General features: G+C 37.3%; 1 long non-coding RNA gene across 1 annotated transcript in view; it reads right to left on the bottom strand.

The window, feature by feature from the left end:
• Nucleotides 1–4,164: 4,164 nt before the first annotated feature.
• Nucleotides 4,165–17,235, bottom strand: part of LOC143441553 (uncharacterized) — a 30,399-nt gene continuing 17,328 nt past the window's right edge. The window contains exons 4-8 of the long non-coding RNA XR_013109108.1: nt 12,680–12,868; nt 11,918–12,022; nt 8,333–8,442; nt 4,857–5,209; nt 4,165–4,358 (exon numbers count right to left, since the gene is read on the bottom strand). This is a non-coding gene — a long non-coding RNA (uncharacterized LOC143441553). The remainder of the gene's footprint in view (nt 4,359–4,856; nt 5,210–8,332; nt 8,443–11,917; nt 12,023–12,679; nt 12,869–17,235) is intronic.

Below are 17,235 nucleotides of genomic sequence, written 5' to 3' on the forward strand. Positions count from 1 at the left end.
TTTAATGTTCTTGATGTGGGAGAAGAGACCCCATGCTCACCAAGCGCTCAGCTCTTCCCCAAAATGTAAACTCCACCATTGGCTCACAAGCCCATGCCTGAGTCTGTCGTGGTAGCAGGGCAGGCCATGGGAATGGTTCCAGAAGCGGGCAGACAGGTGTTTTCAAAGAGAAGCAAGCTGTTTCAGAACAGACACTGCAGATATCCCTCTCCACCTGACACATGTGGAACAGCAACCCTTGCGGCCCTTGTGGGGTAAACACAGAGGCTCAGGGCGCTAAAACAGGTCCCCAGTTCTCCAGGACTCCACACCCAGACAAGTCTCTGTGCTTATATATGTCTTCCAGGAGCCGATCCTCTCTACCCTCTCGACTGGAACTCTCTCTCTGGTCATTCAGGTGGGACACAGTTGGTAATCTTTTTCTTTTTTAATTCTATTTATTTATTTTGCAAGTATTGGGGGTTTGCCTGCATGTATGTCTTTATGAGGATATCGCATCCCCTGGAACTAGACAGATATGAACTGACATGTGGGTACTAGGAACTGAACCTGGGTCTTCCGGAAGAGCAGCCAGTGCTCTTAACCACTGAGCCATCTCTCCAGCCCCATGCCCTTGGGAATCTTACAGAAGTTGGACAGGATCAGACACAGTGCCAGTCAGTAAACTATGCCAGCAGTGAGCGACTTACCATGGCCCCCACAGCCCCCAGTGCTTTACTTGGTACCCCACTGTCTGGCTTTACTTGGTGGTTGGTTGTATAAATTTTTCTTCTAGAAAGTAAACTGAGAAAATGATTTTTCCCCCACTTGGGGGAAGAAAGAGATCTCAGGGAATTGTTTTCTAAGCAAACAATGACAAGAGGTGGTTTTGTTTGCTCTGCTTGTCTGCTCTCCTCAACTTTTTTTTTTCTTTCCTTCTTTTTGGTTCATGTTTTTGGATTGAGAAGCTGGCTACGAAATTGAGAAACGATACCGCTTCATTCTTTCTTGTGCTTGGTTCCTCTGACTGGAACATAAAACCCTGCCTTCTTTCTGCAGCCGGAGCACTTCAAAGTTGTAAACATTTGGATAAAGTACATCAGGGTTATTGCTGTTCTAGATTTCAGTCTTTTTTATAACTTCTTCATATTTCACATTAGTTTTGCCCTCAGGTTAAAGAAATGCTTTTGAAAAGTATAAGGATTTGATCCTAGCAATGCATGTAGCAAAAACACTGAAGTCAATAGGTTAAAAGCTTTTTTTAAAAGAAGATGAAGAACAGAAAGAAGCAAAAACTAGATTTTGCAAACTTTAAGCCAAGAACTGTGTGAAATAGTTGAGCTTCCCACCGGTAATTGTTGGGAGCCGACTTTAGCAGAAAGCGGCTAGATCAACTTTGCAGCCATCTGGAACCATATACCCTGACAAAAGATTTGGTTTTCAATAGCCTACAACAGCTGAAGCACACTCTGATATCCCACATATTTTGTGTTGCTGTTTACTGCCCCCAGCTGCAAGGTGCACGTGGTGGCCACGCCTGCAAGGCATGCAGTTCATGTGCTGTCCACGTGCTATCTACACCATACATGCTTATAAGGCGCACGTGCTATCCAAGCCTGCAAGGCATTGCGGTACACGTGCTGTCCACGCTATAGACGCCTGTAAGGCTTACGTCATATCAACACCTGCAAGGCACGTGGTATCCACGCACCTACAAGGCACGTGGCAAAAGCCTATAAATAGCTCAGAATTCCCTTCAATAAACGAGACTTGATCAGAATCTCTGTCTTGTCTCCATTCTTCGTGTCTCTTTCCCTTTATCCCCACTCTCTCTCTCGCTAGACCCTGACCCTCGGACCGGAACAGGCAGTACGGGCTGCAACAGGTAATCTTATTTTTAAAAATGGATGGTGTGAAAATACTTTTCCAAGTTTACCAATGTATAAATGTTTGAATTAGAGCCAGGTATGGTGGTGGACACCTTTGATCCCAGCACTCAGGAGGCAGAGGCAGCTCAATCTCTGAGTTTGAGGGCCAGCCTAGTCAACATAGAGAGTTCCTGGTAATTCATGGCTACATAATGAAACCTAGCCTCTGGGGACCGTGGGGGGATCGGGGTAGGATGAACCAGATAGGGAAAGTTCTTCTCTGAAGCCTGAAATCATTTTCTCAGGTCACGTGGGCACTTTCTCTGGATTTGCCTTTAGTATTTTTATGTGCATGTTTTTTTGTTTTTTTTTGCACAAAAATCTGAGTATCTCTGTGTGTGCTAGGATTTTGCAAAGTGTTTAGATCATATGCATGGTGGTTGTTAGTCTTTATTTTTTATAAAGGATTTACATTTTATATGTTTCTGTGAATGTACTCCACATGTGTGTACATGCTTGCAGAAGCCAATAAAGAGCTTTGAACCCCTGGAGCTGGAGTTGTAGGCAGATGGGAGCAGGATGATGTGGGTGCTGGGAACTGGTCTCTAAAAGAGCCTCGTGTGCTCTTTATTGCCCAGCCGTCCTCCAGCCTCTGGTGGTTGGTATTGTTGTCAGCTTGACACCATCTAGAATCATCTGGGAAGAGTCTCAGTGAGGGATTGTCCCAATCAGCTTGGCCTGTGGTCCTATGATCACATCTGTGGAAGGCTGGTCTTTATTATGTTAACTGATTCGAGAAGACCAGGACCACCAGGCCTGGGGTTGGGTCCTGAACTGTATGGGTACACAAAGCAAGCTGAGCAGTAAGCGTGTGTGCATGTTCTCTCTGCCTGGGACTCTGGGTGACCAGCTGCTTCAAGTTCCAGCCTTGACTTCCCTGCAATAATGAGCTGTAATATGGAATTGTGAGTTAAGATGAACCATTTCTCCCCTAAATTGCTTTTTGTTAAGGTATTTTTGTTTTGTAAAAGCCTCCCTAAGACACACTGTCAGAAAGTTCATACTATAGATAGATAGATAGATAGATAGATAGATAGATAGATAGATAGATAGATTCCTTAAAGTTAGTCTTTAAGAGCCATTTCTTGGCAGAGGAACTCTGAGGTTTCATTTTTACTAGGCACCTCAGGGTCCCTTTGATTCTGTCATTCATTACTACAAACTTAGTGGCTCAAAACAATGTAACGATTATCTTACAGTTCTAGAGGCCAGAAGTTCAAGACAGCTCTCATGGGGGTAAGTTTAAGTGTCCCCACAGTTCTTCAGAAGGCAGTAGGGAAGAAGCCTTTGGCTGCCTTCCCAACCTCTAGGGGTCACATTGTTAGCATTTCATGTAGGCTCCACCCCACACTTACCTGGCAATTGCCAGGTGTGCCTGACTCACTATTAAAAAAAGCTGCTTGCCCCCCCTTGGCTCTTTCTTACCTACTTGCTCCTGCTCTGTCTCCTTGCTCCTGCTCCCCCACTCTCTCTCCATGGCCAGCCTCTACTCCTACTCTTTCTCTGCCTTTCTCTGTCTCTATTACCCTTTCAACTCCCCTCCTCATGCCCTGAATAAATGCTGTTCTATGCTAAACTGTCATGTGTACCATACTGAGGCATCCTTTCCCCCTGAGGGACCAACCACACAATGGAATAGTATAGAATAAATTCTCTTCCTTTCTCCCCCCCAAAAAAGTTGCAGCCATCACCCTTATCAAAGGCAGCGAAGGGGGAGGATTTTGTATCCTAGCAGCAGGGGGCAGCAATGATCTCAGAACCAAGCTCTATCTGTGCCAAGGCTTAAAAACCATTCCACAGAATTTCTAATAGGCCTCTTTCTAAGTGCACCATTCTGAAGTTTAAAACCAGTGACACCGGCCTGCTCAGCTTTTGAGACTCAACTATGATGAAAATATAATTCACTTCTATCTAGGACAAATGTATCTGTGAATGGCAATGCTAAGATTTCAGCCATCTGGGCTAGGGTGCAGCTCAGAGGTAGAGCTCTTGTCTGGCTGCATGAGGCCCTAAATTCTACTCCCGAGCATATTATTAAGAAAGCATTTAGACCACTGACATCTGGGCCCAGGCGATGATCCCTGAAGCTTTATGCCTGCTTTACCTTGCCCTGAAGACTTTCACCCTCCCCCACACCATCCTCCTTCAAAGCTGCACCCATCCCTCCAACCCTCTCAGGTGCAAAACTTGCAATACTCTCTTTTGTGCACGTAACTGAAGCTTTATGTGACTCTTATTGATAAATAAAAACTCAAACTCCAAGACCTGTGTTTTATTGGATGAATGGACTAGAAAAGCGTAACTGGACAAAGGGTATGATCTAGTATCCAGAGACAAGGCCTGCTTGCTCAGTCTCTCAGCACAAACTATCGATGTGTAAATTAGAGATGGGATGAGTGTTTCTGAAACTTCTTTGTCTCAGGCTCCATTTTGGCTGAACACACACTGGGGCTGCAGTGGAGACATGTCAACAAGGTTAGGTAAGTAAGTTGTAGCTCTGTGTAATCCATAGAGTAACAGAAATGATTAAAATGTTTTCTCACCATTCCTATTTATAAGAAACTTATGGGTTATTTACAAATTTTGTCAAGATACTACATATTATTTTGTTCTAGTAGGAAAAATATATTTACAAACCTTATGCTAATAAAAAAACTAATACAAGGGATTGCAATAAAACAGGAAAATGAAACTGTTTAAAATCTACATCTTTAATATATCAAGTAATAAAAGATTAGCATATGATTTATGGAAGGTATTTAAACAATATTTATAATGTTATGGACATATATATCTATATTTTTACACCAAAGTTTTAGAAAGTAAAATCACGTGTACGGTTAAGCCAAAATATTGACACATAACAGAAGACCAAATACATCTTAGCTATAATTTATGACGTCTAAAGTCTCCTTATTTTTTTAAAATAACAAGGGCAATTGAACTTACCATTTTTTTTCTACATTGTTCTCATCAAGTTGTGGTAAAGCATGAGTAAATTGGCATCATGGTGACTTAAGTGATTTTCAAGAGTACCAAATATTTGAGAAATGGGAAACATATCCTGTTGTAATTTTATATTTACTTCAAATACAAAAGCAGTTTCATTTTGCTTGCTGAAATTATTTTATTTGAGCAAATGGTTTTAGATGGACTTCTTTCCCAGACTTGAAATATGTTTCTGAAGGAACAAATACCACACAAAGAACATTGATTCTTCTTATTGTACATTTTCTTTTGAAGTGTTTCTTCTAAATTTTCTAAGCATGTTTTATTTGTTTTGTTGGTGCTTCATTTAGATCCTAGAGAAGAAATAAAAACGAATAAATATAAAGAACTGTCATTCAAAACTCCTTGTTCATTCCACCCATAACAATTCATTGACACAAGTTTACTCCTGGAATTCATGGTTAATTAACCCAATTTAAATTACAACAAATTCCCTAAAGTTTCCAAGCCTTGTTTCAGACCAGGGCTTCCATAGTCTTTCCCCTCTGTCCCTCTCAGCCTCTCCTTCTCATCCATTCCTTTTTATGAATTAGACTAGAACCACAGAAATACCTTCTACCAGGGACTCCCAATAGCCACACAGGGTAGGAATGTGGAAGTACTCTCCACCAAGGACCCACAGCCAACACACTTTCATAGGACACAGGGTAGATAAAAATAACAAAAGAACAGAACAGCAAGCCAAGAAAGTAAATGTTAAATCTAAAATAAAACAAGCTCAAAACACCCTGGAAATTGCTGCACCATAAAAAAAAAAAAAAAAAAAAAAAAAAAAAAAAAAAAAAAAAAAAAAAAAAAAAAAAAAACTATGAATAATAGAAAGAGAAGGAGAAGAATCCCAGACCAAAGACACACAAAAATTATTTATATATATTATTTTTTAAAAATTACAGGAAACTTCCCCAATCTAAAAGTCGAGATGGCTAAAAAAGGTTCAATAGGCATAGAAGCAACCAACCAGAGAGGACTAGAAAAAATTTCATGACACATATCCACCAAAATGCTAAATGTACAGAATATACAGAAAGAAGGAAAGGCATAAAAAGGCAAGTCTATTAGATTAACACCTGAGTTCTCCATGGAAACTTTGAAAATGAAATGTCCGATATTTAACAAAGTGAGAAACCACAGATTCCAGTTAAGACTATGGTACCCAGCAAAACTATCAATCACAATAAGGTGAAGAAAAGCATTTCACGATAAAACCACATTTAAACATTTTTGTTCCAAAGAAGGCACTAGAAGGAAAATTTCAATCTAAGGTGACTAACCACACCCAAGAAGACAGTAAATCATCCTAGAGCAGTAAATCAAAAAAGGAAAAGAACGAAGTAACAGGAGTCATTAAGCACAGTTCACTGATAACTCTCAATATCGATGATCTCAATTTCCCACTAATAATACACAAATGCATCTGAGAAATATCCCTTACCATCATAGACATCACCTAAAGGATGAAAAGCAGTATTCCAAGAAAATAGACACAAACAGGAAGCAGTGAGTAATTTTAATATCTGATAAACAGACAAAATTAAAACTAAACAGAAGAGATATGGAAGGACACTATATTCACGAAAGGAAAAGGCCACCAAGAAGAGATTGCAAGTGTAAACATCTGTGCACCAAGTACAACAGCATACAAGTTCATAAAAGAAATATATAGCTTATAGTCGTCTATAAAATCACATATTTACTCTCCCAAAGTGATAATTCCATTTTTAATGAAATTTATCTTGGTACCCCAAACACTCCATTATCTTTAACAATTCTATTTTAATCTATTGTCTGATTTTAAGACCTATACAATAGATACATTCTTTGAAAAAGTGAACAAGCATCATTCATTATCACAGAAATTAGCAAAATTATTGAGAAAAAAAATAAAGAAAAAGATTTCATGTTACCCAGAGGCATATATGCTATCTCATGAGACTACCCTAAATTCAAAGAGCTCTAAGTCCCTTCAGAGAAGAACCTTCTCATTAATCTTCATATTCATTTTAGGACCTAGCACAAGATGAATGCTTCATAAATCAGTAGTTTTTGAAGGAAGCCATAGGAATTATAGTGCTGGAGACAGGTCTGGCTGGGCCTTGTGGTCTAGAACTGGTTGATACAATACATACATAGTCAAACAGAAAGCCTTCTGCTGCCATGGACACATGGCTTTCCCACATGTGATTGAGGGTATATCTGGTCCTCCGTTAATATTTTTTTCAGCTTATCACTGGGAGTCATAATATGCTTACCGCTAGGAACATGGTAGAGACTACAGAGTAATTACAGAAATGACTCAGAGGCCCAATTTCAAAAACAGAAGGGCCGAGAAAAAAAATGTCAATTGGATATAGTTTATTTATATAGTTGGTAAGCATGGTGGCATGTGCCAGTAAACTCAGCATTGCAGAGCAGAGGCAGGAGTTCAAAACTAGCTTGTACTATATACTAAGACATTGCCTAAAAAACAAACAAAAAAGTAAATATACACATAATATATATATATGATTGATATAATAATATATTTAACCTTTATTTCAGTTATTAGTTTTTTGCTGTCGCGACCCGTACTGCCTGGCTTTGTGGGCCAAAATGTTGTGGCCTGCTCTGCTCCACGCTTGGTGGCCACTGTGTCCTGGCCCAAGCTTCTGCTCTGGTCCGAGGGTCAGGGGAGGGAGAGAGGGGGGGGGAGATAAAGGGGAAGAGACTCGAAGAATGGAGACAAGACAGAGATTCTGATCAAGTCTCATTTATTGAAGGGAATTCTGAGGTATTTATAGGCTTTTGCCACGTGCCTTGTAGGCGCATGAATACCACGTGCCTTGCAGGTGTGGATATGCCGTAAGCCTTACAGGTGTGTATAGCGTGGACAGCACGTGCACCGTGCGCCTTGCAGGCTTGGATAGCACGTGTGCCTTACAGGCATGTATGGCGTGGATAGCACGTGGACAGGACGTGAACTGCATGCCTTGCAGGCATGACTACCACGTGCGACTTGCAGCTGGGGGCAGTAAACAGCAAAACAAAATATGTGGGATATCAGAGTGTGCTTCAGCTGTTGTAGGCTATTGAAAACCAAATCTCTTATCAGGTTATATGGTTCCAGATGGCTGCAAAGATGATCTAGCCGCTTTCTGCTAAAAGTCGGCTCCCAACATTTTGCAGTATGAAACAATCTATACAACAATAATGGTATATACAGAGTAACAAGTTGGGAAATCTAGATCTGATTTCTGTCTCTACTTTAAAATTTGTGCACTCTTGAATACCTGCTTTATAATGTAGCTTAAGTTTTCTTTTATATTATATATAAAAACCATACCTATCCTACCATAAAATATAAAGGAAGATGTCTATGAAAACAGAAAACTAAGGTGCTATGACCGTTAATTATGTAATCAAACATCAGATGAACATACCCACTCTCAGTCTGTTTTCTTATATGAGTTTAACACTTGAATTATCCAGTCGAATGAGCTCAGCAAATCCACAACTTTCATCAGGTTTTAATGAAGCATTTGATGTAGAACTTGTGGGGAAAGTTTACAATTTAGTTGAGGCATTCAAAACTATCTTCATTTATGTATTGTATTTTATAATAAAATTAAATGCAGAAATAACAATTGTGCAATCCTGTGTAAGTAATTGGAGGTACTAAAAATACTTAAAAATAAATCTAGCTATGACTTTAATGATGCTAATATAATTTAGATAAAGTGACTGCATCCAGGTAGCAGTTCTGTAGACTATTCCCCAGGTGCTTTGCCACAATGAACATCAGCATCCTTGTTATTCACGCTGTGGAGACATGTCAAAGGAGTAAAACACACTGATGCTAAAGATTGGAAAAAACTAAAATATTGTTAAGATTAAATTTCATTCCCAATTTAATCAGATAAAAAGTTCGGTATATTTTGCAAGATTAAGAGCTTTTAAGTTCTAATTTTTATTTTTGTTTTTTAAAAAAGTGAAACGATTTGTGAATAGTAGATGAAGTATACATGAGATATTTTAATATTTTCAAGCTATGTTAGGACACATATACCCTACATATGTACATGAAACCTACAAAGTGGAAAATACCAGAGCTTATTATTCTCAAGCTCATCTAATTGAGGGAAAGAAGGTTATGAAAAAGTAATTGTGTACACATCTGTCATTAATCTTTTTTAACCTTAGTTAGCGGCAGGATCTAATTATTAATACCAGAGGGAATGTAACCGAATAGTAACTAATAGTCTGTGAACAGTCAACTTACTTTCTACATTATATTCTTTAATATTAATCCACAGGATTGGTTTCTCATGTGCTAGCCATTAACATTTATAACCACAAATACACAATTTACATAATGACATTTCTGAGAAAACATGTATGTAATAATGACTGTGTTTGCATTTTGAGAACATTCTTGGTATAAACATTTGCAACATCTGAGTTAAAACATGGGAGCATGTAAAGACTCAGAAAAGTTAGTATTAATCAGTGAAAAGAATGACAAAATCGAGACGCTATAAAGTAGTGCTGCAGTGGGGAACACAGATTGTGAGGCAGCTTAACTGCCCAACTTAGACTGACACCTGAGCAAAGGACAGGAGTCACACAGGCCCACAGACTACTATTCCAGCACTGACAGAGTGGGGTCCGGAAATCAGGGGATGGGATTAAAACTAAAATACGCTTTGTTTTTTACTAAACAAATACCTATGATAAACTTTCACTTTTTGCCTAATGGAGGCAGGTTATGACTCGTATTTGGAAAATCCATCTGCCAGAATCAGTTGTCTTCCATTCATAGGAAATTGTTAAGCAAAATAAGTGTTATCTGAACACCAAGCTCTGCTTATTGTATGACAGGTGGTCTTCTAAGCATGGCTACTAAGTGGCTCACAGGAGGCAGCACATAGGGCATGGATATACTGGATTAAGGAATGCCTGGTGGAGTAGGATGTGAGAGATAGCACAAGATATCACACTAGTCAGAACGGCATGCAAGACAATTCAAATTGTCAATTTCTGGGACTTTCCATTTAATGTTTTCAAATCTTGGTTGAGACCTGGTCACTGAAACACAGAAAGCAAAGCCATGAGTTGAAGGGATGACTGTATTACTTGGTTAAGTGCCACAGATAGACAGTCAGGAAAAAAAATGAATTCATCCATATGCTTCAAGTTTCCTTTGTTCTATGTTTTGGAAAGGCAAGACAGGATTCTAAAGTCACTATGAGAAAACACTATGAAGTGTGAATAACTATGCTAGTTGTAAATTTGTGTCCTGTAGCCCAAATGTAACAAGTCCATGGAAGAAAATAAGAAATTTGCAAGAGTTAACATTACCTGTTATACTATTCTCTCTGTTCTATTGGAAATAAAAACGGATAGTAAAAGAAAGACTAGTTTGTATTTAGTATGTTTGTGATTGTACCTATGATAGGCTACAAACATGGGCTACTCTTGTATTAATTACACTTGTGATTTATAGTACTTTTTCAAATTGGTGACTTAATGGTCTTTGTCAATTGAGGAAAATAGTAGCCATCATCTTATCAAATTTCCTCAACTCTTTTTCTTTTGGAGACTGAAAATACATATTTCCAGAAAAGTAGGGTTCTACAGGTCTCCTTCACACGTTTGTTTTCTCCCGTTTTGTTTAGGCATTTCCTATGTATCTACTCTCCAGTTCACTCATACTATCTTTTGCGGTGACTAATCCATTAAACTAGTTGACCTGAGTTTTAAGTTTCAGTAAATTCTATCTTTGTGGTTCTAGAATATCTTTTTATAAATTTTGACAGAATATAGATTTTTGGTCAACGTTCTATCTTATCTACTCTAATGAAATGAATTGTGGTTTATAATTAATAGGTTACATTTGCTAACCCTTATCCTTGTCATCTGTGGGTCACTGCTCCTCTGATTTGTTGGTTTTCTTTCTTTACACCATTTGCTTGTGTATCTTGACATTCCATTATTTTGGCTTAATATTATGTATAAATATTTGCATAGGTGCCAGATATCATATCCTAGAAATTAGAAGTTTTAGTTTAGACACATGATGAGTGGATACAGAACACTTGAATTTATCAAAGACTGAGTTGGTCTAAGATCTGTTTCAGGCTTTCAAAAACTGGTTTCTTTCTAGTTTGTGCTACTCTTAGGATACAGCACCTCAGAGATTTTCTAATAAAATCCTTGGCTGGTCAAAACGTCTCCTTCTTCCATATCTTTTGATCTTAAACCTTTGTTCCCCAGAATGTCAAGTTCTGCTTAACACAGTGGTCTCTTAGCAGCTACTTTCAGTTTGATTCTCAACAGACCTTAGAAGATAGCAAGCCTTAAAAGTAAAGACCACACAGAATGACTTGGGTCCCAAGCTCAGGGATACCTACCAATCAATTAAGTGCCTTTTGTTCAGTCCTATGCTATGAACTGGCAAGTCCTAAAATAAAGGGAGTGTGGTAAATTAAAGTTGACTCCCTGTAGCATGTCGCTTTCTTGGATGTTACATTTTCAAATCTTTGGCTACCATGGTTGTTTGCCAATGCCTTCAACAAAGTATTAGTTGTATTTTATTTAGTCACTACAGCTGAAGGACAATTGTAATTGTTCTTGCTTGGTGGCTTGTTCTGATTAGATTAAGATACTGTGTATGGCGAAATAGGAATTAGGAGCAAAGAAACTCAGAACAAATACCAGAATAAAAGTAAGAACTAAGTGACACTTTGGAACCTAGACTTTTCAATTTATTTTTAATAACCTAAAAATATGGGATATTCTATATAAATTTCAAGTGGAATTCTTGGGCTTCATTTAGGTTTCCTTTCAATAATACAAATCCAGGGCTTCACTGAGCACTTAGTAAAGATAATTAAATAAGAATCGAGTCCAACAATAATAAAAAGTCATAAAATAAAAATAATTTTTTTTATTTTTTTATTTTATGGAAAATAAAAGCATAAAAATGATCTTATATAGAGACCAAAACAGTCCATGCTTAATCATACCTTACTGATCTCCATTTCCTATTGACAGAAGTAGTCATGGCCATGTAGGATGGCACACTTGTTGACACAGGCCTAGCATCCTTAGTTGAATATGAAGACTCAGTCCTAAATATTAAGAATGAAGAATTAAAGAGAACAAAATTGCTTTACACTGCAAAGAGAAACATGATTTACATTTCTAGAATAAGGAAACCATTGATATTAATATATATAGTAAAATATTCCTCTATACAATAAAACGTCCCCTCAGCACTCTTTCTCTTTAAAAACACCAGTTAGAAATGCTGCCAATAGATTTCTGCACTCCTTGTAGTAAAGAAATGAAGAGGGATTTCTCTTCCCGTATTTAGATCAGATGTCATATGTAGTTGAATGCTTGCTTAAACGACATTCATCCAATCATAGATTAAAAGCCTGACTATGCTGAACTGTGGATTATCCTCACTGATAAGTAAGCAAGGTAGTCTTTTTCATTGATGGCTTAGGGCACACAGCATCAGAATATGGAGAACAAATGAAATACTTCTTAAGGTCTCTTCTAGCTTAAGGAAGGTCAATCAAGTTAGAATATAAACTTTGTCATCTAAAAAAGGGGTTAGTGTATACTCAACTAAATGTAGTAAACAAGCAACTTTCATATCAAAGAGAATACACTTTATTTATAAAATAAACCTCCAATATAAGCAAAGAAGAGAAAGTTAACATTTTGAAAGTCTTTGGTGAAAGAAAAAGCAATGACTGTAAAGCACTCTGCTTTTGTACCTGTGTAAACTGCTTTTGCTGCTTGCTAGTGCTTCTTGTTCAGGAATTTATTCTTCAAGCTCCCGATATCATCACACACAGTAGATGTAGAGTGCAGACCCTCTTTACACTCTGTTCTGCTGAGAGGAGAATCTACCAGTGCTCTCAGGGAATTATCGTTCATTACATTTGCAGACTGTGATGAAGCTCCTGTTAAGGATGGAGACAGGTTTTGAAGAGAGTTTTTGCAGTCGTCTAGGGTATAAACAACAGGCTGAAGTTCTTTGCTGAAAGAAATCATTGAGCTGTGTACTTTCAGACAGTGTACACTTCTGAGTATGCTTTACTTTCAAGAGAGAAGGCATCAATTTTCTTCTGGTTCTTCTTTGTGGAGTAATTTTAAGCAAGTTAGGTTCACTCATGAATACACCTGTTCAATAAAATTATAAAATTAAATAGAAAGTTCAATGTTGCATTAATAGTCACTCCAAAAATCTCAACAGTTAAGAAAAATAAAATCACCAAGAACATAAATTTGATAGAAATCTTTAAGAAAATAAGTAGGAAACTAATACAATATGGTTAATTATTAACAACTTTAATAGTACATTTAGTGTATAAAGTATAAATTCTTAATAGACATCTTTAGATAGTGAGTAATCATAATATCAAATTTCCAGTCATTTCTATCAATTCACAAGCAATTTCCAGCATTCATGTTTGTTCTAGATCCAAGAACAAGTATTTAATATTTGTAGGTATAGATATGAATACTTATCCTACTGGGAATCAACACCACCTCATTAGGACTAAGTGGCATTCTTGTTTAGGAGGCAATAACCAAGAAAACTACACTTCCCTGTGTTTGTCAACACCTCCATGTATTGAGGATAGAAAACTGTATTGAGGATAGAGAACTGAGTTGCAAGTAAGGAGACTTGGATTCTACTTCTGGTTTTACCAAAGACCCAGTCAGTGACCTTGGGCAACTCATTTTCAGTAGTGTGCACATGAATGCCTTGTTGGAAAATGGAGATAGCGTCATTGCATAGAAAAGGGATTTTTCAGGATTAGATGATAGGAACACTTAGGGTTCAATGCTCTGGAAACACAAAAGTGCTTCAAGTAAAAGAGTTATAAATTTAGCAAGGTGGTGGTTTACTCTCCAATACCCTATCATTAATCATTTTAGTTATCTCTAAACTAAAAAAAAAAAAATGTATTCAAACATCTTTCAAATGATACAAAGTTTATTAAGATTGACCATAAATTGCAATATATATATATATACATATATATATACATATATATGTATATATATATATGTGTATATATATATATATATATATATTTGAAAGGACTTGAATGTATTATTTGCTATGCAGGTATAATACATACAAAACTTACCGAAATGACACACAAAGTCTCAAGAGATATCACCACTATTCTATATATCTAATGGGAGTAATCTCTGCAGTGTGACCTGGCAACTGACCATAATGGAGGCCTATTTTTTTTTCTACTGCAAGTAGCATATTAAAATGAGAATCTCCAATAAGATACGTTAAAAAGGCAAAGCAAAAAAAAAAAAAAAAAAAAAAAAAAAAAAAAAAAACAGCCCCCAGTTTTCTGAGATAATCTAAACATGGACTCAACATCAAATTTTATATGACCAGAACTGGTTAGAGAAAGAATAATGTCATAATGGTTCATCTTTAGTTATGATTCTGTAATCTTAAATGTTAAGGACACACACGAAGCTGTAGTAAACATCACCACATACTGACTGTTGTGCTTGTCTTGGAAGAGACACTATGAATATATAACATGAGATGCAGAGCTCTTCTTATCAGTTTTCAATTTTATTTAATGCAGATAAAATAATGAGTAGCAGCCAATTTAAGACCACCTAGGTTGACTAGTTGATAAGAAGTTTTAGGAAATAGCAAAACCAAAACAAATATTTAAACACTTTCATAAAAATTAAACATTCAACCTACAGTAACTACATATAATGTTAGGACCCACTTAATTAAATCTTAAAGCATATAAGATGGCATTTCACTTTGAATAAGATTTCTACATTATATAATGATTATTCTTTAGCTAACTTTGATGCTTCAGAAAGGTACAATAAATAGAAACTGTAAGGTTAAGGTTACTATGGAGTAACTTTAAGATCCAGTCAATATGCTAGGCCTGTATTGACAAAAAAATTTGCTGTACTTTTCCATTAGACGAAAGGGGTATACAGTACATTTCCAGAAGAGCTGTCTTGTGGCAGATGCATCTAACTCAGCCTGAGAAAATGTTATCTACCAAGTGGAGATAATGTTATCTATCAAGATTCCATAATTCTCAAACTTATACAGTAGACATGATGAAAATGAAGCTGGAAGCAGATTATATTCTTTTATAAATGTCTCCATAAAAGGCCTGAAAAGGCTGCACTCATATATAACCCTAGCCCTCAGGAAACTAAGGTAAGAGACTTGAGAATTCAAAGACAGTCTGATCCTGTAAACAAACGAATGAATGAATGGGAAGAAGCAGGAAGAAGCAGGAAAGTCAGCAACCAGCCTACCTCTGCAGCTCATGTGAAAATGATGACAGCCAGGATAGGGCAGTCTGCAGTGATAGAGACGTGTGGGAAACATGTAGAACCAAGTTAGAAACAAATGACATAAAGTATATCCATAACATATTCAAAAGCAGGAATGGTTAGCTGTCCATCAGAGGGACCAAAGTAGTACAGGCAAGGAGTAAGTCATCTCTTAGTATCAGTGGGAACTGATTCCAAGATGGTGCTGAAATTCTAGCCTCCACACAATTCTTCTATAAAATGTGGTTGGCAAGTGGAGATGGGTATCACTATGTTGTCCAAGATCATACTTAAACAAGATTCAGATGATCTTCATGTTTTAGCTGGGACTACAAGAATATACTTCTATGCTCAGTCTTTCATTAAGTAAGAGCACAATTAAAACAATCTCATCTCACCTAAGGAGAAAATATGAAGGAATGGCAGATAATTCAGAAACTGCAGCTTTCAGTATTACACCATGCTGGGGTCTACTACAAGGATAAAATTAAATCAATTAGAAACTAGCCAAATAAAACACAGAGCATTCAAATTTTCACTATTAAATAAAGACATCTTTTATTGTTTTGTTACACAGGCAGTAACTTAAATAAAGAGGTATACGGACTTTTTAAGCATCATCTTAATTTTGACAAAACAAATTAAGTTCCGTTTCCAGTATCCACTTCAGGTGGACACAACCACTCTGATACTCTCTTCTGGCACAAACCCACATACAGAAGTGCAAATACACATAGTTAAAAGTAAAATCTTAGAAAATTTTGATAAGGTTATGAATAAATATTTGTTGACTGGTGAATGAAAAAATTAAAGTTTGGATATTTACATCTGATTCACCATCTTTCTCAAACTTCTTGAATTTATATTTAAAGAAATATGAAGAAAAAAATATAGGTATAATAAAAGCAACATACTGGCAACATACACACATTAAAATGAACTATAGGAGAGTTTGACAAAGAAATGTATGAAGGGTATCTTGAGAAAAATCACAGCATTTATCAAAAAAGAAATACCTAACCACGTCCAGATTCCCTGTACTGCTCAGTCCATCACTTACTTCTCCCATCATCTACCTGTCCTGCTTTAACATCTGTAGCGACCAAGTTGTTCCACGTTGTGTGGCTAAACTGTAATGCCTGCTCTGTTCCGCAGGTCCGCAGGTCCGGGTCTAGCGAGAGAGAGTGTGAGGCAGGCAACACGAAGAATGGAGACAAGACAGAGGGTCTGATTAAGTCTCAAGTCTCGTTTATTGTGCCTCTTTCTCCTTTATTGTCCTCTCTCATTGTCTCCCGTATTCTCCTATATTGAAGGGAAATCTGGGGTATTTATAGGCTTTTGCCATGTGCCTTGTAGGCGTGTGAATATCACGTGCCTTGTAGGTGCGGATATGATGTAAGCCTTACAGGCATGTATGCGTGGATAGCACGTGGATAGTACGTGAACCGCATGCCTTGCAGGTGTGGATACCACATGCGCCTTGCAGCTGGGGGCAGTAAACAGCAAAATAAGATATGTGGGATATCAGAGTGTGCTTCAGCTGTTGTAGGCTGTTGAAAACCAAGTCTCATGTCAGGGTATATGGCTTGAGATGGCTGTAAAGCTGATAGCCGCTTTTTGCTAAAAGTCGGCTCCCAGCAAACATCTGCATTTTTCACATATTTCACTTCTTCAGAAAGTCTACCTCAGCTGAAATACTTTTAGAAGGTAGAAAAATTTCCCCTCTATCTACAAGTAGTTTAAAGAAACATTAGTATATTAATGCTTTAAAAAAGAGGTTTTAATCTTTTATTACTAGTTTCCTTTTAGTTCTGTGAATCTATAACTGAACTACAGAGTTAAGTATTTATGTGTATGTATATGACACTTTGGAAACACAGCCACACATATTCACTTTTCTGCTGTAGTAAGTTAGATCCAGGACAAAAGGTAATAGTATAAGTGATCTGTTTTCACTCCTCATGTATAAAAATGA

This window comes from Arvicanthis niloticus, chromosome 2 (genome assembly GCF_011762505.2).
Source record: "Arvicanthis niloticus isolate mArvNil1 chromosome 2, mArvNil1.pat.X, whole genome shotgun sequence".
NCBI classification, from domain to species: Eukaryota; Metazoa; Chordata; class Mammalia; order Rodentia; family Muridae; genus Arvicanthis; species Arvicanthis niloticus.